Genomic DNA, 24203 nt, shown 5'->3' with positions numbered 1-24203 from the left:
GTATACATATTAGGTATTGCCACGTCCGTAACGACCTGATCTATAAAATTTTTTAATTGAAAACGGTGTCAAAAAAGCAATTTTTTGTCACCTTAAATCAGAAAAAGTGTAATAGCAAGCGATCAAAAAGTCATAAGCGCCCCAAAATAGTACCAATCAAACCGTCATCTCATCCCGCAAAAAAGGAGACCCTACCTAAAACAATCGCCCAAAAAATAAAAATAAACTATAGCTTTCAGAATATGGAGACACAATTATTTTATTTTTTTTAAATGCTTTATTATGTAAAACTGAAACAAACAACCAATGCCATATTTGGTATTGTCGCGTCCGTAACAACCTGCTCTATAAAAATAGCACATATCACCTGTCAGAAGAACACTGTAAATAACAAAAAATAAAAACAGCTATTTTTTGTTACCTTCCCTCAAAAAAAGTGTAATATAGAGCAACCAAAAATCATATGTACCCTAAAATAGTACCAACAAAACTGCCACCTTATTCCGTAGATTCCAAAATGTTTTTTTTTTTTTTTGGAGTTTCTACTCTAGGGGTGCATCAGGGAGTCTTCAAATGTGACATGGCAGTTTAAAATGATCCCAGTGAAATCTGCTTTCCAAAAACCATATGGCGTTCCTTTTCTTCTGCACCCTGCCGTGTGCCCATACAGCAGTTTACGACCACATGTTTCTGATTCAGGGCAAAAAATAATGAGTTTTGTTTTGCTGTTAACCCTTGCTTTGTTACTGGAATTTTTTTTTATTAAAATGGAAAATCTGCCAAAAAAGTGACATTCTGAAGTTCCATCTCCATTAATTCTTGTGGAACACCTAAAGGGTTAATAAACTTTGTAAAATCAGTTTAGAATACCTTGAGGGGTGTAGTTTCTAAAATGGGGTTATTTTTGGGTGGTTTCTATTATGTAAGCCTCACAAAGTGACTTCACACCTGAACTGGTTCTTAAAAAGTGGGTTTTGGAAATTTTCAGAAAAATTTCAAGATTTGCTACTAAACTTCTAAGCCTTCTAACGTCCCCAAAAAATAAAATGGCATTCACAAAATTATCCAAACATGAATTAGACATATGGGGAATATAAAGTTGCAACTATTTTTGGAGTTATTACTATCTATTATAAAAGAGAAATTGAAATTTGCAAATTTTTCTAAATTTTTTGTATTTTTTTTATAAATTCAAATGACATTTTTTGACTGAATTTTACCACTGTTATAAAGTACAATATGTGACGAGAAAACAGTCTCAGAATGGCCTGGATAAGTAAAAGTGTTTTAAAGTTATTACCAGATAAAGTGATACATGTCAGATTTGCAAAAATTGGCCTGGGATTTAAGGTAAAAAGTGGCTCGGTAGTGAAGGGGTTAACTTTGTCTACATGATAAATGCCATTTGCTGAAGTGAGACAACCCCTTTAAGAAGAAACATGGGGAGAAGGTCATAATATTGGCCCTTAATATGGGTAGTTAATTTTCTAGGACTATGCTTGACTCCTGTTCACTGTCTTTGGGTGGCCCCGACTTTTCCAATGATGTAAACAGCCAATGGTTTCGAATGGCTTCACCCAACGCAAAATGCAGTTTCTATGCAAAGCACATTTACCAGTTTTATTTGGAAAATTTCACAAATTCACACAAAAATCTTTTTCTTTCTGCGATGTTACTGTCTTAAACCTGCCACTTTGTTTAAACTATGCTAAGGGGCAGATTCATGAAAACTGCTGCAACAAAGTCAGATATCAGTATAAGCACACGGACTGCGGGGTGCAAGGCGATCATGAGGAGTGTGCCGCCGTCTATGATGAATCTGCCCCCGTGCATTTAAATTGCATGTTGTATCTTGTGTAAAATTGAGTATCCTCTTGTAAGGTAGGTCAAGTCTGGTTATTTTACTTTCTCTGACAATATGCGATGCCTCTAGCTTTCAACGCTATGAAATCCCACATCCTTGCTGGAGATTATCATTTTTATCACCTCTTGTTAGGACTTCTACTGGACTCGAGCAACAAATATTCAAATGGTTTGATGGGGGGTGAGGATAAATCGCGCTGCATAATTCATCCTGCCTTGGTCTTTATGAATAATACAACTTCTACCTTGGAAAAAGAAAATACTGAGAATAATGTACTTAATCGTATTAATTTAACCCTTTCAGAACACAGCCTTTTTTTCCTGTCCACTTTCCAATGACCATAGCTTTTTTTTTTACATTTTAGTTCACATAGCTGTATGAAGGTTTATTTAATTTTTTTGTGGGACAAGTTATATTTTTAAATGGTACCATTTTAATTACTATTTCTTGACTGGAAGACAGAAAAAAAAAAATCTTTGTGGGGGTGAAATTGAAGAAACAAAAAAGCAATTCTGCTATTGCTTTTGGTTTTTACCTTTACAGCACTACTTTGTTTACCGTCTTGCTAAAAATCATATGAGTCAGTGTGATAAACGGGATACCAGATTTCTATAGTTTTATTATATTTTACTGGTACTAAAATACATAGTAACATAGTTTATAAGGCTGAAAAAAGACATCTGTCCATCCAGTTCAGCCTGTTATCCTGAAAGTTGATCCATAGGAAGGCAAAAAAAAAAAAGTGAGGTAGAAGCCAATTCTCCCCACTTTATGGGAAAGAATTCCTTCCTGACTCCAATCGGGCAATCAGAATAACTCCCTGGATCAACGACCCCTCTCTAGTAGCTATAGCCTATAATATTATTACTCTCCAGAAATACATCCAGGCCCCTCTTGAACTGTTTTAGTGAATTCACCATCACCACCTCCTCAGGCAGAGAGTTCCATAGTCTCACTGCTCTTACCGTAAAGAATTCTCTTCTATTTTTGTGTAGAAACCTTCTTTCCTCCTGACGCAGAGGATGTCCCCTCGTCAAAGCCCTGGGGATAAATAGATGATGGGAGAGAACTCTGTACTGACCCCTGATATATTTATACATAGTTATTAGATCTTACCAATTTGTAGTTTTTTTCCCTAAAGTGAATAACCCTAATTTTGATAATCTTTCAGGGTACTGTAGTCCCCCCATTCCAGTTATTAACCATCTCCAGCTCTGCTATATGTGCCTTGTTTACAGGAGCCCAGAACTGTACACAGTCCTCCATGTGTGGTCTGACTAGCGATTTGTAAAGTGGTAGGACTATGTTCTTATCACGGGCATCTATGCCCCTTTTGATGCAACCCATTATCTTATTGGCCTTGGCAGCAGCTGCCTGACACTGGTTTCTACAGCTTAGTTTGTTGTTCACTAAAATTTCTAGGTCCTTTTCCATGTCAGTGTTACCGAGTGCTTTACCATTTAGTATGTACGGGTGACTTGCATTATTCCTTCCCATGTGCATAACCTTACATTTGTCAGTGTTAAACCTCATCTGCCACTTCTCTGCCTAAGCCTCCAATCTATCCAGATCCCTCTGTAGTAGTATATTGTCCTCTTCTGTGTTAATTACTTTACACAGTTTAGGGTCATCCGCAAAAAGTGATATTAATAAATATATTGAAGAGAATAGGGTCCAATACTGACCCCTGCAGTACCCCACTAGTGACAGTGACCCGATCTGAGTGTGTACCGTTAATAACCACCCTCTGTTTTCTATCACTGAGCCAGTTACTTACCCACATACAGACATTTTCCCCATTACAAGCATTCTCATTTTTTATATACTAACCTTTTATGTGGTACAGTGTCAAATGCTTTGGAGAAGTCCAGTTATATGACATCCATTGATTCACTGCTGTCAAGTCTAGAACTTACCTCCTCATAGAAACTGATTAAATTAGTTTGACATGACCGATCCCTCATGAATAAAATACCTTTGTTTTTTCTTTGCATCAACATATTCTAACACCCATAGTTTTATATTTCCGTCTACATAGCTGTGTCAGGACTTGATTTTTGAGCGATGAGTTGTACCTTTTTATTGGTACTATTTTGAGGTACACATGACTTTTTTGATCACTTTTTAAATAGTTTTTTTGTGTGTGTGGTTTTAAAAGACCAAAAAATGACAATGAGTGCATGATAAATATTTATTTTTATACCTTGAAAGGGGTTCCCTGGGCATTAAGAAAATAAAAATACTTAAATAATACTCTAATATAAATATATTCCCAAATACCTTTCGTTATAATGGCTCATTTTGTCTGGGGAGCAATCATCAGGGGATATAAAATGGCTGTCGTCCTAGTACACAAAAAACCTGTCCTAATCACATAGGAGGACAAGTTACTTCACAACACTGAGGTAAAGAGCTGCCTCATCCTGCTCTCTGCTCCACTTGTCAGGGATTATGATCCTTAATACAACTGATAAGATCTTCAGCCGGATCTCTGTAGCAATGGAGTTCATGAGTAGTTCATGAAGTAGAGAGGACGGGCAGGACAGACTGTGGTAATGTGGGGGCTATGGTAATGGAGGCTGGATTCAAGTGCTGTTGTTCATCAGCCACATCACCATCTCCCTCTCTGTAATTTATGTCTACTTATGATCTCCATTCCTACAGAGATTCAGCTGAAGATCTTATCAGCTGTATTCAGCATTATAACCCCTGACAAGTAGAGCAGAGAGGAGGATGAGGCAGCTCTTTAGCTCAGTGAAGTAACTTTACTCATGTGTGATTAGGAGAGGTTTTGTGTGTAATAATAGGATGGCGGCCATTTTATGTCCCCTGATGATTGCTCCCCAGACAGAACAAGCCATTATAACTAATGAAAGTGTTTGGAAATATATTTAAAATAATTAATAAAGTATTTTCATTAATTTTATTATCTTACTTCTCTGAGGTTGGACATTTTCGGGCACAGCAATACCAATTATGTTTTTTAGTGTTCATATTGTTGTATATGGCAATTTGGTAAAGGGGGAGATCTGCATTTTTTATATTTTTGTGTGTATATATATATATATACAGTACAGACCAAAATTTTGGACACACCTTCTCATTCAAAGAGTTTTCTTTATTTTCATGACTATGAAAATTGTAGATTCACACTGAAGGCATCCAAACTATGAATTAACACATGTGGAATTATATACATAACAAACAAGTGTGAAGCAACTGAAAATATGTCATATTCTAGGTTCTTCAAAGTAGCCACCTTTTGCTTTGATTACTGCTTTGCACACTCTTGGCATTCTCTTGATGAGCTTCAAGAGGTAGTCCCCTGAAATGGTTTTCCCTTCACAGGTGTGCCCTGTCAGTTTTAATAAGTGGGATTTCTTGCCTTATAAATGGGGTTGGGACCATCAGTTGCGTTGAGGAGAAGTCAGGTAGATACACAGCTGATAGTCCTACTGAATAGACTGTTAGAATTGGTATTATGGCAAGAAAAAAAGCAGCTAAGTAAAGAAAAACGAGTGGCCATCATTACTTTAAGAAATGAAGGTCAGTCAGTCAGCCGAAAAATTGGGAAAACTTTGAAAGTAAGGGCTATTTGACCATGAAGGAGAGTGATGGGGTGCTGCGCCAGTTGACCTGGCCACCACAGTCACCGGACCTGAACCCAATCGAGATGGTTTGGGGTGAGCTGGACCGCAGAGTGAAGGCAAAAGGGCCAACAAGTGCTAAGCATCTCTGGGAACTCCTTCAAGACTGTTGGAAGACCATTTCAGGGGACTACCTCTTGAAGCTCATCAAGAGAATGCCAAGAGTGTGCAAAGCAGTAATCAAAGCAAAAGGTGGCTACTTTGAAGAACCTAGAATATGACATATTTTCAGTTGTTTCACACTTGTTTGTTATGTATATAATTCCACATGTGTTAATTCATAGTTTTGATGCCTTCATAGTCATGAAAATAAAGAAAACTCTTTGAATGAGAAGGTGTGTCCAAACTTTTGGTCTGTAATGTATGTGTATATATATAGATAGATATATATAGAGATATATATATATAGATATATATATATATATATATATATAGAGAAGAAAACCACTGGCAGCACCACCCTAGGCAAGTATAAGGAAAAACGGATGCAATATCCAAGTATGGTAACAGGTGCTTACCCACTTATAGGAAGTAAAAAAATCGGACTGCACTCCAAAGCGTATCTTCAATCAAAAAGTGTGTTTTTAATCACCCATATGGTGGCAAAAGCGACATTTCGGCTTAAGCATGAGCCTTTTTCAAGCCTGAAAAAGGCTCATGCTTGAGCCGAAACGTCGCTTTTGCCGCCATATGAGTGATTAAAAACACACTTTTTGATTGAAGATACGCTTTGGAGTGCAGTCCGATTTTTTTTTTTTTTACACTATATATACACTCACCTAAAGAATTATTAGGAACACCATACTAATACGGTGTTGGACCCCCTTTTGCCTTCAGAACTGCCTTAATTCTACGTGGCATTGATTCCACAAGGTGCTGATAGCATTCTTTAGAAATGTTGGCCCATATTGATAGGATAGCATCTTGCAGTTGATGGAGATTTGAGGGATGCACATCCAGGGCACGAAGCTCCCGTTCCACCACATCCCAAAGATGCTCTATTGGGTTGAGATCTGGTGACTGTGGGGGCCATTTTAGTACAGTGAACTCATTGTCATGTTCAAGAAACCAATTTGAAATGATTCAAGCTTTGTGACATGGTGCATTATCCTGCTGGAAGTAGCCATGAGAGGATGGATACATGTTCTCATTCTGTTTACGCCAAATTCGGACTCTACCATTTGAATGTCAACAGAAATCGAGACTCATCAAACCAGGCAACATTTTTCCAGTCTTCAACAGTCCAATTTTGGTGAGCTCGTGCAAATTGTAGCCTCTTTTTCCTATTTGTAGTGGAGATGAGTGGTACCCGGTGGGGTCTTCTGCTGTTGTAGCCCATCCGCCTCAAGGTTGTGCTTGTTGTGGCTTCACAAATGCTTTGCTGCATACCTCGGTTGTAACGAGTGGTTATTTCAGTCAACATTGCTCTTCTATCAGCTTGAATCAGTCGGCCCATTCTCCTCTGACCTCCAGCATCCACAAGGCATTTTTGCCCACAGGACTGCCGCATACTGGATGTTTTTCCCTTTTCACACCATTCTTTGTAAACCCTAGAAATGGTTGTGCGTGAAAATCCCAGTAACTGAGCAGATTGTGAAACACTCAGACCGGCCCGTCTGGCACCAACAACTATGCCACGCTCAAAATGGCTTAAATCGCCTTTCTTTTCCATTCTGACATTCAGTTTGTAGTTCAGGAGATTGTCTTGACCAGGAGCACACCCCTAAATGCATTTAAGCAACTGCCATGTGATTGGTTGACTAGATAATTGCATTAATGAGAAATAGAACAGGTGTTCCTAATAATTCTTTAGGTGAGTGTGTGTGTGTGTGTGTGTGTATATATATATATATATATATATAAAATTAGTGTATATTGATATATACGGTACATTTTTTTATTGTCTTTTTAGTCCCCTAAAGGTTCTTGAATGTTAGATCCTCTGATTACTTATACCATAGCCAGCTATTGTAGTCTTTAGGAATTTTTGCTAACTTCCTACAGCCACTGCTTAAGGCCCCCTGCACACGAACGTGTGCACCCCGTTGCCGTATTGCGGACCCGCAATACACGGGTGCCGTTCCGTGGGCATTCCGCATCACGGATGCGGACCCATTTACTTGAATGGGTCCGCAAATCCGGAGATGTGGAATAGTGCGGAACGGAAGCACGGAACGGAACCCTACGGAAGCACTACGGAGTGCTTCCGTGGGGTTTTGTCCCGTACTTCCGTTCCACAAAAAGATAGGACATGTTCTATCTTTTTGCGGAACGGCCGGATCGCAGACCCATTCAAGTGAATGGGTCCGCGATCCACTGTGGCTGCCCCACGGACTGTGTTCGTGCATTGCGGCCTGCATTTTGCGGGCCGCAGCACGACCACGGGGTGCACACGTTCGTGTGCAGGGGGCCTACCAGGCAGTCTACTGGGAGTTTTCACAAGGCCCCAGGCTGCCACTGCGACCAATTGGAGCCCCGCATTTTCACTGCATTGGTTTAAATAGTTTGACAGTTCAACCTCTGGGGATTTATTAAAGGGGTATTCCCATCACAGACAATGGAGACATATCACTAGGATATGCCCCCATTGTCTGATAAGTGCGGGTCCCACCTCTGGGAGCTGCACCTACAACGAGAATGGAGCAGGGAGATTAGTAACTGGAGGACCCTGGATTTTCCGGTGTCCGGCCACGACCAAGCGCTGCTCCCATACAAGTGAATAGGAGCGTGCGACACATGCGCACCCCCCGCTCCCATTTATTTCTATGGGGCCGAATGAAATAGCCGAGCCAGCGCTCCGTTCTCCGTGTAGGTGCGGGTCCCAGAGTAAATGTAATAAAACAGTATATAATGGCTGATACACCGCAGTGTTAGGGTCCATTTACACGTCTGTGTGTGTTTTGCGGATCCACAAATCCGTGGATCCGCAAAACACGGACATCGGCGGCACTTAATAGAAAATGCCTTTTCTTGTCCGCAATTGCGGACAAGTTCTATTCTATTGCTGATCCTGAAGTGCGGATCCGGGCAGCACATCGTGCTGCCCCATAGAAATGAATGGGTCCGCAATTTCGTTCCGTAAAACGCGGAACGAAATTGCGGACGTGTGAATGGACCCTTATTCTGAATCATAATCAGCATAGAAGAGGCATAAAGCCATACTACAATGCAAAGGTATACCAAAAAACAGGTATACAGAGACTCCCTAGTAACACTCTGAGCATGTCTAAGAAGAATCTGTCTTCAATGTTCTACTAAATCTTCTCAGCCTGCCTCTTATTTCACTACCCCATCTATATGTGCCCTCTCTGCCTGTCTCCCTGCCTATCTGACTTGCCTGCAGCGCTGACGGTAAGTAGTTCTGCTAGTTTACCTCTGTTCCCTGCGCTTCTCAGTTGCTGAGTGCAGGGAAGGGAGACCAGTATGAAACTTCCAGCGCTTAGTGCTGACAATGTATACCACGTCCCCGCATGCCTACTGTCAGCAGTAACTGCTGGAAGCCCGGTGGTCCTCTCTCCTCCATGAGCCCAGTAACTTACAGAGAAGAGAACCGGGCTTCTAGCACTTACCGCTGACTGTAGGTATACAGAGACCTAGTAGAAGCTGTCAGCGCTAATAGCTGGCAGTTCTGCTTCTCTGCTCTCAGTAAACTAGAAGCACAGGCAATAGAGATAAAGGAGCAAAGCTGCTACCAGTTAGTGCTGGCAACAAGTCAGGTAGGCAGAGAGGGCGCACACAGGGAGCCAGACGCTGGGGTAGTGAACTCAGAGGCACACTGACTGACAAGCCTTCCCCTCTGTGTTCCATACAGTCGTCTTCAGTGTTTAGTAGAATGCTGAAGACAGACTCTCCTTAGGCTACTTTCACACCTGCGTTAGGTGCGGATCCGTCTGGTATCTGCACAGACGGATCCGCACCTATAAATGCAAATGATGGTATCCGTTCAGAACAGATCCGTCTGCATTCTATATAAAAAAAAAGTCTAAGTCTAATTGTTAGTCAGACGGATCTGTCCTGACTTTACATTGAAAGTCAATTTGGGACGGATCCGTTTGCAATTGCACCATATTGTCAACGTCAAACGGATCCGTCCCCATTGACTTACATTGTAAGTCAGGACGGATCCGTTTGGCTCCGCACGGCCAGGCGGACACCCGAACGCTGCAAGGCAGCGTTTTGGTGTCCGCCTCCAGAGCGGAATGGAGGCGGAACGGAGCCAAACTGATGCATTCTGAACGGATCCGCATCCATTCAGAATGCATTGGGGCTAAACTGATCCGTTTGGGGCTGCTTGTGAGAGCCTTGAAACGGATCTCACAGGCGGACACCGGAACGCTGGTGTGAAAGTAGCCTTAGCAATGTTTAGCCTGTTTCTAAGAACTCTTTGCACCCCGTTTGCTAATAAAAAGAAACATATTTCTCTAGTAAATTAAAATTTTTAACATTTTAACCCCTTCCAGACACATTCCTGACAGTCTAATTTTCCAAATGTGATTTGTCACTCTAAGCTGTAATAACTTTTTGAGATTTTTTTTTTACTTCTCTAACCGATTCTGAGCTTGTTGTTTGTGACACATTGTACTTAACATTACTGGTGAATTTAGGTTAATATGTTTTCATTTTATTTTAAATCCAACGTCCATTATAGAGCCGGAGGCTACAGGCTGCACACACGCCATCAGTGGCATGCAGCTACTCTGATTGATGTTTGTTACATTGAAGCTCAGGCAGTTGAATCCAACATTTATGGAAAAATCATAAATTCTGAATTTGAATTTCTCTGCTTTTAAAACAGATAGTGATACCTCACAAAATAGTTATTAATTAACATTTACCTCATCTCTACTTTGACAGCATCTTAAATTTTTATTTTTATAAGGGGTGCAGGAGAAAAAGCACCACACAGTTTTTTATGCATTTTTCCTGATTATAAAAACACCCCATATGTAGTTTTAAACTGCTTTATGGGCAGGCGGCAGGGCTCAGAATTGAAGGAGTGCCATTTTAGTTTTGGATGGCATTTTGTTTTAATTATATATAATCTTAGCCTCAAATGTTTCATTTTCACAAGTGAAAATGAAAATAAAGCCACCCTAAATTGTGTTAGATCATTTTGTTAGACAATACCTTTATGTGGTCATAAACTGCTGTTTGAGGCCTAATTTGGTGACTTATACAGCACTGGCTGATAACTGCAGAAGCTCTGAAGTCAAATAAAAAAAAAAAGAATCCCCCAAGAACTGACCCGTTTTAGAAATCACACCCCTCACAGAATTTACCAAGGGGTGTAGTGACACCACAGGTGTTTTGCAAAAATTAGAGCACATCATATGGTGCAAAGTGAAAATTGCATTTTTTCCCACAGATGTGCCATTTTAGTGCCCAATATTACTGTATTTTTAGCTTTATAAGATGAAAAATGGCCCTGTGTCTTATAAAGCAAATACTAGTGAAAGCTTCCATTATGGAAGTGCTCACTAGTATGAATTGGGTGCCGGGAGCAGGGAGTGAAGCGCAGCAAGCGCTTGTGGTACTCACCATGTCTTCACCCGTTCTTCCCTCCTGGGGCCGGCGCTTCACTGCCCTGACCGCGTACAGCGTCAGGATGTAGTGCGCGCACTATGACCTGACGCTGCATGCAGTCAGATGACAGAGCAACGCAGGCCGGGAAGACAGGGCAGCGCGACTTCTGCCAAAGGTGGAGAGGAGCCGCGGCGCAGGACAGGTAAGAGGAGGTTTTTACTTTAATCTGATCTGAGGTCTGATGCGGTCTAACATTGAAGGCTGATCTGAGGTCTGATGGGGTTCTGACATGGAGGGTTGATGTGATGTCCTGATAAGGGGTTTAGATGTGATGTCCTGATGTGGGGGCCTGATCTGATGTCCTGATATTTATGGAGGCCTGATCTGATGTCCTGATATTTATGGGGGTCCGATATGAGGGCTTATGAAAAAAAAAATTTTCTTATTTTCATCCTCTTAAACCTGGGGTGCGTCTTATAAAGCGAAAAATACGGTATGTGGCCAACATGTGCCAGTGTGAAAAGCAAGCCCTCTTATTATAATGTGTTTCCTGGTTTTGGAAACTCCCTACATGTGGCTCTATTCTTTTGTCTAAGGTTCTGGGGTGAAGTAATCAATGGAACCCGTAAGAGGTGATGACATTTTAAAAACTCCGCCCCTCAAAGTATTAAGGAGTGGAGTGAGCATTTTGATGACACTGGTATTTGGCAGAAAGTAATGTGCAGTGAAAGTAAAAATTGCAGTTTTTTCCACAGATATATTATTTCAGTGCCTGATATGCTGTGCCCAGCTTGTGCCATTTGAGACACTATACTTCTTAAAGTTATAGGAAGGTTCTACTGGTTATGGAAATTCCATAAATACCAACTTAGGCTACTTTCACACTGGCGTTTTGGCTTTCCGTTTGTGAGATCTGTTCAGGGCTCTCACAAGCGGTCCAAAACAAATCAGTTTTGTCCTAATGCATTCTGAATGGAAAAAGATCCGCTCAGAATGCATCAGCTTGCCTCCGATCAGTCTCCATTCCGCTCTGGAGGCGGACACCAAAACACTGCCTGCAGCGTTTTGCTGTCCGATTTGACAAAACTGAGCCAAAAAGGGTGCTTCCTGGCTCACAATGTAAGTCAATTGGGATGGATCCGTTTTCTCTGACACAACCTGGCACAATAGAAAACGGATCCGTCTGCCATTGACTTTCAATAGAGTTCATGACGGATCCGTCTTGGCTATGTTACAGATAATACAAACGGATCCGTTCATGACTGATGCATGTGGTTTTATTATTGTAACGGATCCATTTTTGCAGATCCATGACGGATCCGCCAAAAATGCGAGTGTGAAAGTAGCCTTAAAGGGAACCTGTCACCGGGATTTCATGTATAAAGCTGAGGACCAGAGAAGAGTCATATTTTCAAGCTCTGACTCATCTCAGGTTAATTTGCATATGTATCAAATCGGTTTTTATACACCATAAAAGCACACAGAGCTATGGGGACTGGGTATTGCAGATGTGCTAGTGGCCGTCTAGCAACGCATGTCCTCAGCTCTATACCCAAAATCCTGGTAACAGGTTCCCTTTAAAGTGCTTTATGGGCACTTGACAGAGATCATAAGGGAAGGACTGTGGATTTTCCTGCCATGGTTTTCAGGCACTACATCACACATGCAAAGATCCTGAGTCCCCATTTTGGAAACTACACCCCTCAAGTTGTTTATCAGGTATTTCGCGGAAACTAATGACCAGAGGTTGCACTACATTTTTTCTAGAAGAGTAAAAATATTACTCTTAACAATTTTGAGGAGTATTTTTAGCCGAGGAGGAGTATGAATTTTGCAGTAATTCATAGGTCTACATAATGTTATGATTAGAGATAAGTGAATTTTTTTTTAAATAAATTTGCGGCGAATTACGTGAAAAAAAACTGCTATTTCCTGGCTGCAGAGAGCCTTTATAGTGGAGTAGAACACTGTGCCTTGCAGTAACACGCATAGGGAGTCTGCTGTGGTAGTGAAATAATACTGTGATTCAGTATGACATGCAGATGACAGGCGTCGCTCTTAGAATCACTGCACACTTCACTTATTTGGGCAGTTATGGGGCCAAACTGACCAAATAACTCAAGCATGAACTCAGCCTTACAGGTCAATGTTAGCGCCAAAAATAAGCGCACTCCTTTTAAACCATAATCCGCTGATTCCACATAGATGTCTACAGACCCTGTTCTATTAAACACTTATACAAGTAGAGCCCCCTGACAGGGTGGAGAGGGTGTCAGCAGTAAGTTTTTGTTGACGTCACTGATTATTTTGCCCTTCCTCTGATCCGTCAGAACAATAACCCACAAAAAACAGATCCTGTCTGTGGAGAACGGTTTGCTGGAATTACAGATCTGTATAATGGCAATTTGGATCCCCAGTCAGTGCAGCAAGGTGTAATCGGATTGTACCTATTACCCAGCCTGTCACCTCCCCGACTGAACCCTGTTCAACATAAATGCTGTGGAATGATTCCTCCCTATCCTTTCCCTACACCTTAAATAATCTTTCCCTGCACTTGTAAATCGTTTTTTTTTTTTTTTAAGCACAATGACGTTTTTTCTATCACTGTTCCTAGCACCTGCAGATGTCTCTCCCTGCACTAAGTACGCTGGTGAATGGCAGAGTCTAAGATGGCTGCCGTATTTATAGGGCTGTGACATCACAGGGATGGCTGGCTGCTGATTGGCTGCATGCATGTTAGTATGGGTGATCCTGCCTTCCTTCTCCATGTCCTCATACATGCAGCAGCCATTTTAGGAAAAACGCGATTCGTTACTACGAAGTGCGAGGAAATTCGCATTCGGTGTGAATCAAATTTTTTCTGATATTCAGAACAAATTCCACTTCGTCAGCTTCGATTTGCTCATCTCTAGTTATTTGGTTGCTATTTCTGCAGGGAAACCATTACTAGCCTCTATTATTATTATTATTATTATTATTATTATCATTTATTATTATTATTATTATTATTGATGAGCGAATCGACTTCGGATGTTTCATCCGAAGTCGATTCGCTCATCCCTAATGAGGGAGATCCCTGGTGAGGGAGATATTGGTGAGGGGCGGAGCTTCTCTGGAGAAGGTGGGGCTTCCTGTATGCCAGACCTGGCAGGCTGCTGATACAGCACTGTGGACTAGAGAAAGACCATGCGTAAAAATACGCATGGGTCTTTTTTCAGGGAGTAAAATAGTCTGAACAGGCGTCTATGACGCTTGTAAAGGCGTTATTGCGACCTCTGCAGGGGACAGTGTAAAATGGAAACTGCACGTTTTCCACGGAATGGCATTTGAATGCCCAGTGTGTTTTGCGCTGCATGTGCCATTTGAGAGACACCACGCCCATTAAATTGTTAGGCAGGTTCAACTAGTCGTTGAAATGCCATAAATGGATTGGTTTACTGGCGCTTTGTTGCTGTCAAACTGCCTCTGGGGTACAGCTGTTTTCTAAGAACCATGGGGGAGATTTATCATCTCCGTTGCACCTGAAAAGTGGCTTTAAAAAGTCACAAGTTGTGCGTTTGTGACTTTTTAAATGCGCCACTTTTCCAAAAGTGGGCATGGCAAGAATGGGAAAGAGGCATGGTCAACAGCAGAGACAAATTTATCTTCAATTACAAAGGAAGCCAGAAATCTATCGCAGCTCTGAGCTGTTGTAGATTCTGTTTAGGTGCACGGACTGCCGGAGGAAATGCTTAAAGGGAACCTGTCATCAACTTTATGTTGCCCTTACTAATGGCAGCATAAAGTAGAGACAGGTGAGTTGATTTCAGCGGTCTGTCATTTATAAGTTAAAATTAAGTGGTTACCGAGAACCAGCATCACAATCATTGCAGACTGGATCAGGAAAAGAGTCACAGCCACCTGAGAAGAGTCAGGGTTATCCATGAATTTCTGCTCTCCCTGCCCACCTACTGATGACTGACCGTCTTCTACCTAGTTTTCTCCCTTTCTCTCTAGGAGAGAACTGCCAATCATCAGCAGATGGGTGAGAGTGCAGGAGATTATGAATAACCATGACTCTTCTCAGGTAGATTTGACTCTTTTCAAGGCCTGGGCTGCAATGATTATGATGCTGGTTCTCTGCAACCACTTACTTTTATCTCAGCATTTCTGTCACTAATTTATGCTGCCCTCAGTGAGATTAGCATATAGTTGATGACAGGTTCCCTTTAATTTTAATGTGACCGTGCAGGAGACCTCAAGTGTGGCGCATTTTTAATTTTTTTATTTTTACATGTGAAACTTTTTTTATTTATTTATTTTTGTAAATTACAGTTTTTTTTTAAATTTATTTCCACAGTTTTATTTTTAGTCCCACTAGGGTTCGATCACTTTTACAATGCAATACAATACATGCTGTATTGTATTACATTGAAACTGCCATTTTTTACGGTCAGTAGGTGGGCCTTATAGGCGCCCTTAGCTGACAGGCCCAGAAGCCTTCATAAAGCCTCAGGCTGCTATAGTAACCACCGACACCCCGTGATCGCATTGTGGAGAGCAGATGTGTGTCAAGGCGCGGTGTGGGTAGATCACTCCACATCGACCACAAGCGGTAAGCGAAAAGGTACTAGGCCTGGAAACTAAGGAAAGGGGAAAAGGTCACCACCTAGTGAATCCCTAAACCGAGCCTTGACTACTAGAAGTATGAACAGACCTTAATGGTAGGAATGTTCATACGCTGGAACCTAGGGCCCTATCTGACCCTAAAGAGCCCTGGAAATAGTGTCAGGACAAGAGATGACTTGTTCCTTCCCAGCTGAGGGAACAGGAGACTCCCTCAGCCTAATACCAAAAGGAAGGGGAAAACCACGGACAAGAAATAGGGAAAAGACACTTAACTCCAAAGTATGCAGACGAGCAGGAACTCAGAGGTGAACCAGACACCAGCTCTTCACAACCTGAAAGGAGCTATCAACTGCATAGCATGATGGGTGAGGCCAGACTAAAGTTAGGCCAGAGTTAGAATGACCACTTAAGCTACACCTGAGACAAGAGGTGTGGTCATACCCAGCAACAACACAGAAAAGTGAAACCAGAGTGGCTGTTAGATCACATCACGTGCAGCCAGTCTCTTAGATCTTCTGACCCCTGTCACAGGAGGGACCGTGACAATGTGTTGAGAGAGGGAGCCCCCTCTCCACAAACTGCTTAGATGCAGCGGTTATCATTGACCGCCCCATCTTGGTCAAAGGCCACCATTAGGGTTTTCACCAATATCGGCAGCTACAATAGGGGCCTGACTGTCGGTAACAGCCAGGCCCCTGTCCTGATTGAGCGAGCATATGTCCTGTGCCCACTCGATCAATGCACTGTACATGTACAGCACAATGCAGGAACTCTCCTCCTGCTGTGCCCTATGTTTGTGATGCATGTCAGGAAGGGGTTAAAATCCTTGTCCCTATGCAATAATGAATAAAAATCTAAATGACGGTTACGTTTTAAAGGAATTTTTTTCAGGGAATTTAGAATTGATTTTCTTTCCTCAGATCATTATCCAAAAAATTGTGTAGAAATTGTCCTGTGTCGCATATTTCAAACCAGCGTCATGTCAATTTGTGCTGTGGATTTTCACCTGGCAGTTTACGTTTTGCAATGCATAGAGTGAAATCCAAAGCAAATCTGCAACAAAATACTTATGTAAAAACGTAAATGTTGCCACAGATTTTAAGAAAATTCTGCAACGAAAGTGCAATTACTGTTTCGTTTTTAATATACGCTAAGTGCAAGTGTCTTTGCACTACTCGTGCCCAGTTGTGTCCAACTGTGGAAGGATAAGTTCCAGCACAAAGTCAAATTCTGCAGGGGGGTAAGGGCTGTTTATAACATTGTCGTAACATTTTTAGATACTGTATAAGACCTTGATGAACAGTTCACAAGACTTTAATGACTACTTGATGATTTCTTGGTGCTTTTGTCTTGATATAATAGATTTCAGTCAGTTACTATAGAGGGTGTTATTACAGTGAATGTATGTGGCTTCTGACAGTTGACACTAAGTGAGAAAGTTAAGGACCTTACAAGTAGGCACGTTAATTACTGAGATGTGATGGCGGTGTCACTTATAGCATTAAGAGTGGAATGGTGCTGATAAATGATGACTGTGATTGACAAGGTGCCATCTAGGTTATTAGAGTTTCTCCAAGCTTTTAACCAGGTGAATATCTCATAAGCATATTGTAATAGACTTGAAAGTAGGTCTAGATTCATCAACCATCACATTGGGGATATGGTATAAGTAATGAAATCTATGAAACAAAGGGCTTTCTACATATTCAAAGGTTTATAATTCCACAAACAACTTCCTGCAAGCAAGGCATAGAAGTAGTCATGTTATAGTTAGGAGGCAATTAGTTCTAAGTTGAGTCATTAGAGTTCTCCAGGTTTATTTGAGTCTAAACTGAAGAGAAGGAATGGTCTTTGGAATATGTCACCAGCTCTTTATGGCTTAGTGGAGACGAGGAAGAAGAGTAGAGGCACCATGAAAATTTTTTAAAAAAATCGAAGAGTAGAAGCACCAAAAACAAAAATAAATTGCCACCATTTGTTTGAAACCGGACAGGATAAGCATTGATAAGACCTACAGCAGCTAAAAGGTGTCAATAAATAAGCCAATCCCGTTGAGGTCTGAACATGCTGGTCAGGGCATGAAAACATGAAGATACACTTTTGAAAAAGTAAAGATTTCCTACTTGAATTCTTATTGGCAGCAAGATTTAAAGGAAACCTGTCACGTTGAACATGGAGACTGATCTGCTGGCAACATGTTACAGAGCAGGAGGAGCTGAGCAGATTGATATATAGTTTTGTGGGTAGAGATTTAGTATAACCTGTACAGTATCTCATTCATGTGAAGAGGCCATTCCGAGGGAAAGACAGCTCAGATGCCATGGTCGCAATTGACCACATCATTTGAGGGGTTAAATGTCCGTGATTGGCATTATCGCTAATTACGGTCTCTGCCTCCAGGTGTCTGCTGTGTAAAATAGCAAGCACCCTGCTGTTATGGAACCGGCTCAGCTCCTGAGCAGGTGTCGTCTTTAAAAACCCCAACTTGCGGCACTTGCGCTGTACGTGTAAAAGTCCTCAAGATGTTAAGAAATTTCCACCAAAAATCCACTGCATGTCAGTTTTTTTTTCCGCAGCTTAATCCATCAAAGGTCGGTGTGTAACGTGCATTTTATCATGGATTATCAGACTACAAATTATGTTCTGGAAGGACACTACGGCCCCATTCACAGGATCGTATTTTTGCTCTGCATCCAATTTTGCGGAACAGATGCAGATCCGTTCATTTCAATGGGGCTGGAAAAAATGCGGACAGCACATGGTGCCGGTTTGCAGACAAGAATATGCATTGTTACAATGGTTCCACAAAAAATAAAAAAAATAAACTAATGGAACACGGACATCATCCATATTTTTTGCCAATCCTCATTTTGCACACTGCAAAATACATACGGCCGTGTAAATGCACCCTAAGAGAGACCAGATAGGGAGAACTGAATTTATTTTCAGTTTGATGCTATGGATAAGAAAGGTTTATACTCCCTACAGAATAGTTAGAGGTTACCACACTGCTGGAGATCTGAAAACAGAGGTGACCTCATTTCTTCATTATTATTGCATTCGACCACTCGAATAAGATCAGGAAAATAAATGTAATTGACCAATTTTATATAATGACCTGCACTTGCATTATGTTCTGGCTGTAAGGCCTCATGAACAGGGCCGTTGGGCGGCCGTTCCGTGCAGCAGGCCGAACCCATTCAACTTGAATGGGTCCGTGGTCTGTCTGCACCGCAAAAAAAAATGACATGTCCTATTTATTTGCGGTGCGGAACAACGGAAAGAAACACAGCGGAAGCACTCCATAGTGCTTCTGGTGTTCCATTCCGTGAATGGGTCCGCATCCGTGATGCATGGTGCGGGCTGCAATACGGCCACGGCCGTTCAACGGCCGTTTGCATGACACCTTAGTCTTTAAGCTATAAACCCCTATTTTAGGGCTCTTTCACACCTGCGTTCTTTTCTTCCGGCATAAGAGTTCAGTCGTCGGGGCTCTATGCCGGAAGAATCCTGATCAGGATTATCCTAATGCATTCTGAATGGAGAGAAATCCGTTCAGGATGCATCAGGATGTCTTCAGTTCCGGAACGGAACGTTTTTTGGCCGGAGAAAATACCGCAGCATGCTGCGCTTTTTGCTCCGGCCAAAAATCCGGAACACTTGCCGCAAGGCCGGATCCGGAATTAATGCCCACTGAAAGGCATTGATCCGGATCCGGCCTTAAGCTAAACGTCGTTTCGGCGCATTGCCGGACCCGACATTTAGCTTTTTCTGAATGGTTACCATGGCTGCCAAGACGCTAAAGTCCTGGCAGCCATGGTAAAGTGTAGTGGGGAGCGGGGGAGCAGTGTACTTACCGTCCGTGCGGCTCCCGGGGCGCTCCAGAGTGACGTCAGGGCGCCCCAAGCGCATGGATCACGTGATCGCATGGCACGTCATCCATGTGCATAGGGGGCGCTCTGACGTCATTCTGGAGCGCCCGGGGAGCCGCACGGACTGTAAGTATACCGCTCCCCACTACTACTATGGCAACCAGGACTTTAATAGCGTCCTGGGTGCCATAGTAACACTGAATGCATTTGGAAGACGGTTCCGTCTTCAAATGCTTTCAGTACACTTGCGTTTTTCCGGATCCGGAGTGTAATTCCGGCAAGTGGAGTACACGCCGGATCCGGACAACGCAAGTGTGAAAGAGGCCTTAAGTATATTAATGCCTGACCATTTTTTGGTTAAAGGGGTTGTCCGGGTTCAGAGCTGAACCCGGACATACCCTTATTTTCACCCAGGCAGCCCCCCTGAGGCTAGCATCGGAGCATCTCGTGCTCCGATGCGCTCCCTTTCCCTGCGCTAAATCGCGCAGGGCACGGGCTCTTTTGTTTATCATAACACAATGTCGGGCGGAAGCTTCTGCCCGGCAGTGTGTTCGGTGACGTCACTGGCTCTGATGGGCGGGCTTTAGCGCTGTCCTAGCCATTTTACTGGCTAGGGCAGCACTAAAACCCACCCATCAGTGCGTCACCGGGCTTCCTGGCAGCCCTATGGAGAGCCCCGGTACGTCACCGGATCTCCAGAAAAAGCCTTTGCCCTGCGTGATTTAGCGCAGGGCAAAGGAGAACATCGGAGCATGAACTGCTCTGATCAAGTCAGGGGGGCTGCCAGGGTGAAAATGGAGGTATGTCCGGGTTCAGCTCTGAACCTGGACAACCCCTTTTAAATCAAAAGAGGGTCAAGTATTTTCAGATTTGTCTGTACCTGAGTATTGTGTAATGGGTTATCAGAAACTGGGTAGCAGTACAGAGACCTAGAAGAATTAGCAGTTAAAAAGGTTTTCCCATATCTGCAGCAGTCCTGTATATACTTTTCTGCCACACTGTCAGTGCACCAGTTAGAGAAGAAATCGGTCTGATTACAGAGATAATAGTTGTCACTATTAGGACTGTGCGGGTCTAACTCGCCTCTGTCACAGTGAGACAGTTGCACTGATCTGGTCATTGGCACCCTTGTCTCCTGTGCTTGGTGTCCAGCAGGCTAGGGCTGGCCTTCAGATGCTCCACAGCTCACAGAGTTGCTTTAATTTACTCCATACGTTTACTACAGCCTGTACGTTCAAACCATTGACAGGAGAACCAAAGAAAATTGAGTGTTTCTTGACATTGGCACCAGTCAGGAGGTGAAATACATTAAGCCTATAGTGAACAGTCAGTTCTTGAAGTTAATAGGGGGAAGTTGTCAAGCCATTCACTGCAGAATCCTTTGTTAAAAAGTCACAAATTAGGACTTTTGCAACTTTTTTCTAGGTCACTTTCGCAAAATTTTTGTTACTTTTTGAATTTTTACACCGCTCACTCCAGTTTTGAAAAGTAGGTGAAAAAGTGGGAAAGGTTAGCTATGTTAAGGAGTTTCATCAAGATGAGCCATATTTAACAAAGATTGTGCGACATTTGATAAATTCGGTGTGAGGTACTCAAGTAAAGCTGACATCAAATATTCCCCTCAAGATAAATTCCCAGCTATGTGTTGAAAGCAGTAAAAATGGGATCTGGGCGTCTTTGACAAAAGCTAGATGTCTCGGTCAGAGGGCCTCCAAATGGCAGGGTGTGCAGGGATTATCATCTATTAAAAGTGAACCAAGGAAGGACTAGTTAACCAGATCATTGATTCCTGCGTGGAACAAATCAGTAGCACAAATGACTAAAGTCTGTTCTGGCTATGAAAGAAAGGTGCCAGAAAACAAAGGCCATCACAGCGTTCAGGGTGTGGGGCTGCGGTGCTGCAGACTGGTCAGAGCGTCCATGCTTTCCACTGCTGAAAGCTCTAAAAGTGGAATGTAAGCATTAGGACTGGACTATGGAAGAGTGGAAGGAGGCCCCTTCAATCAACAGAATGGCGGGGAGGCCTAGAGCTGGACCTCCACCCATCTGTTGTTGATGGCCTCTCCTGAGGATAGACCATCAGTATTTTCATCCTGGTAAACCCCTTTAACACTCCTAGCCTCCATTATCCGAAAACAGACAAGTCAGACTGGAGGATACAGAGTGGCTGCTCTATATGTATACTGCCAGGGAATTGGGACAGAGGTAGAGAAGCATGCAGCGGCATAAAGACTATTAATAATGGACAGCGCAGCTTAATTCAGGATCACATTAATGCAGAGAACATCTTAGTCAATGTTCTGCCGAAGTGGTGTAAACAGCATTAGCATTTCTCATATTAATGTCATCGCATAGGGTAATGTTTCTTATCTATTTGTACAGATTACCACATTTCCTTGTCTCACAGGTGGCCAGCAGCTCCTGCGACGGCCCATCCAGATTGCTTATATATATATATATATATATATATATGTATATATATGTGTAGGAGTGTTCCAAGTACATAATGGCTATGAGAAGGGTTGTGTCTGGAGACCCTCTGACCGAGACATCTAGCTTTTGTCAAAGACACCCAGATCCCATTTTTCCTGCTTTCAACACATAGCAGGAAATTTATCATGATGAGAATATTTGATGTCGGTTTTCCTTGAGTACCTCACACCGAATTTATCAAATGTCGCACAGTCCTTGTTAAACAAAACAATAATTACTGCCTGAAGAACGTATTTAAAAGAAAATAATAAATCGTTTATTAGTCTCAGGTTAAAACGGGGAAAATCTGTATATCACTTTCCGTGACTATCAGGCTCCAGACCCAGGTGATGTGGTATAGGAATTGATTATATCCACCACCCAACCTAAAGTCTGGACTAGATCCCTATACCAGCTGGCACGTTGGTGCCAGTAATTACTGGAGAGGGAGTCAGGTTCTTATATTTGAACCAGGCACAGGTGTATAGTTAGAGCAGTCCTATCTAGCATGGATTATAGAACAGTTATGAGTGAGTAATGAGCTGGGTGCCAGAGCAGACCAGCATAAAGCATCCACCCAGTATAGTATAAATTGTGGACGCTCACTCAGCCGCCTAGAACAGCCTACCCAATCGTGCAGTTTAACACTGGGTCTCGGTATCAGACCGCATTCACACTAGCAAGTCAGCTGTAGTGCTGCTTGGCATTGAATCAACACCCTGCCTGAGGAACCGTGTCCTAGTTCAAGATCAACGGCTCAACGCGTTTCAATGTGGAACCATAAGCCACATATCATCAGGAGCGATAATCTCTAAGTAGAGGTAGCCTGTAGAGCAGAAGTACGTAGCCGCACACTTTTGCGTGTTAAGGCTCCGGCGCTGTGATGGCCTGGGTGTTGATTCAATGCCAAGCAGCACTACAGCTGACTTGCTAGTGTGAATGCGGTCTGATACCGAGACCCAGTGTTAGGCCTCCTGCACACGAACGTTGTGTGCACCCGTGGCCGTTGTGCCGTTTTCCGCTTTTTTTCACGGACCCATTGACTTTCAATGGGTCCGTGGAAAAATCGGAAAATGCACCGTTTTGCAGCCGCATCCGTGATCCGTGTTTCCTGGCCGTGAAAAAAATATGACCTGTCCTATTTTTTTCACGGCCAACGGTTCACGGACCCATTCAAGTCAATGGGTCCGTGAAAGAACACGGATGCACACAAGATTGGCATCCGTGTCCGTGATCCGTGGCCGTAGGTTAGTTTTTATACAGACGGATCCGAAGATCCGTCTGTAAAAGCTTTTTCAAAGCTGAGTTTTCACTTCGTGAAAACTCAGAACCGACAGTATATTCTAACACAGAAGCGTTCCCATGGTGATGGGGACGCTTCTAGTTAGAATACACTACAAACTGTGTACAAGACTGCCCCCTGCTGCCTGGCAGCACCCGATCTCTTACAGGGGGCCGTGATCAGCACAATTAACCCCTTCAGGTGCGGCACCTGAAGGGGTTAATTGTGCTGATCACGGCCCCCAGTAAGAGATCAGGGCTGCCAGGCAGCAGGGGGCAGACCCTTCCCCCCCCCTCCCCAGTTTAAATATCATTGGTGGCCAGTGCGGCCCCCCCCCCCTCCCTCTATTGTAATTATTCGTTGGTGGCACAGTGTGCGCCCCCCCCTCCCTCCCTCTATTGTAATAATTCGTTGGTGGCACAGTGTGCGCCCCCCATCGGCCCCCCCCCCTCCCTCTATAGCATTAACAACATTGGTGGCCAGTGTGCGGCCTCCCATCTCCCCCCCATCATTGGTGGCAGCGGAGTTCCGATCGGAGTCCCAGTTTAATCGCTGGGGCTCCGATCGGTAACCATGGCAACCAGGACGCTGGTTGCCATGGTTACTTAGCAATAGTACAATAGTAGAAGATTCATACTTACCGGGCCGGCTGCTGCGATGTTCGTGTCCGGCCGGGAGCTCCACCTACTGGTAAGTGTCATTGCTAAATGAACTGTCACTTACCAGTAGGAGGAGCTCCCGGCCGGAAGCAGAAATCGCAGCTCCCAGGTAAGTATGAATCACTACTGCTAGTAACCCGCTGCCACCAATGATGGGGGGGGGGGGGGGGGGGCTAGATGGGAGGCCGCACACTGGCCACCAACAAATTATTACAATAGAGGGAGGAAGGGGGGGGGGGCGGGGGGGCGCACACTGTGCCACCAAGGAATTATTAC

At 43.1% G+C, this 24203-nt stretch overlaps 1 protein-coding gene across 1 annotated transcript in view; it reads left to right on the top strand.

The window, feature by feature from the left end:
• The window catches only part of B3GLCT (beta 3-glucosyltransferase), a 587625-nt gene that overhangs the window by 292262 nt on the left and 271160 nt on the right, over window positions 1-24203 (top strand). The window lies entirely within an intron of this gene.

The sequence above is a fragment of the Bufo bufo genome, chromosome 3 (genome assembly GCF_905171765.1).
Source record: "Bufo bufo chromosome 3, aBufBuf1.1, whole genome shotgun sequence".
Taxonomy (NCBI): Eukaryota; Metazoa; Chordata; class Amphibia; order Anura; family Bufonidae; genus Bufo; species Bufo bufo.
The sequence above is the reverse complement of the archived record's forward strand: the minus strand, read 5'-3'. Positions and strand labels throughout refer to the sequence as shown.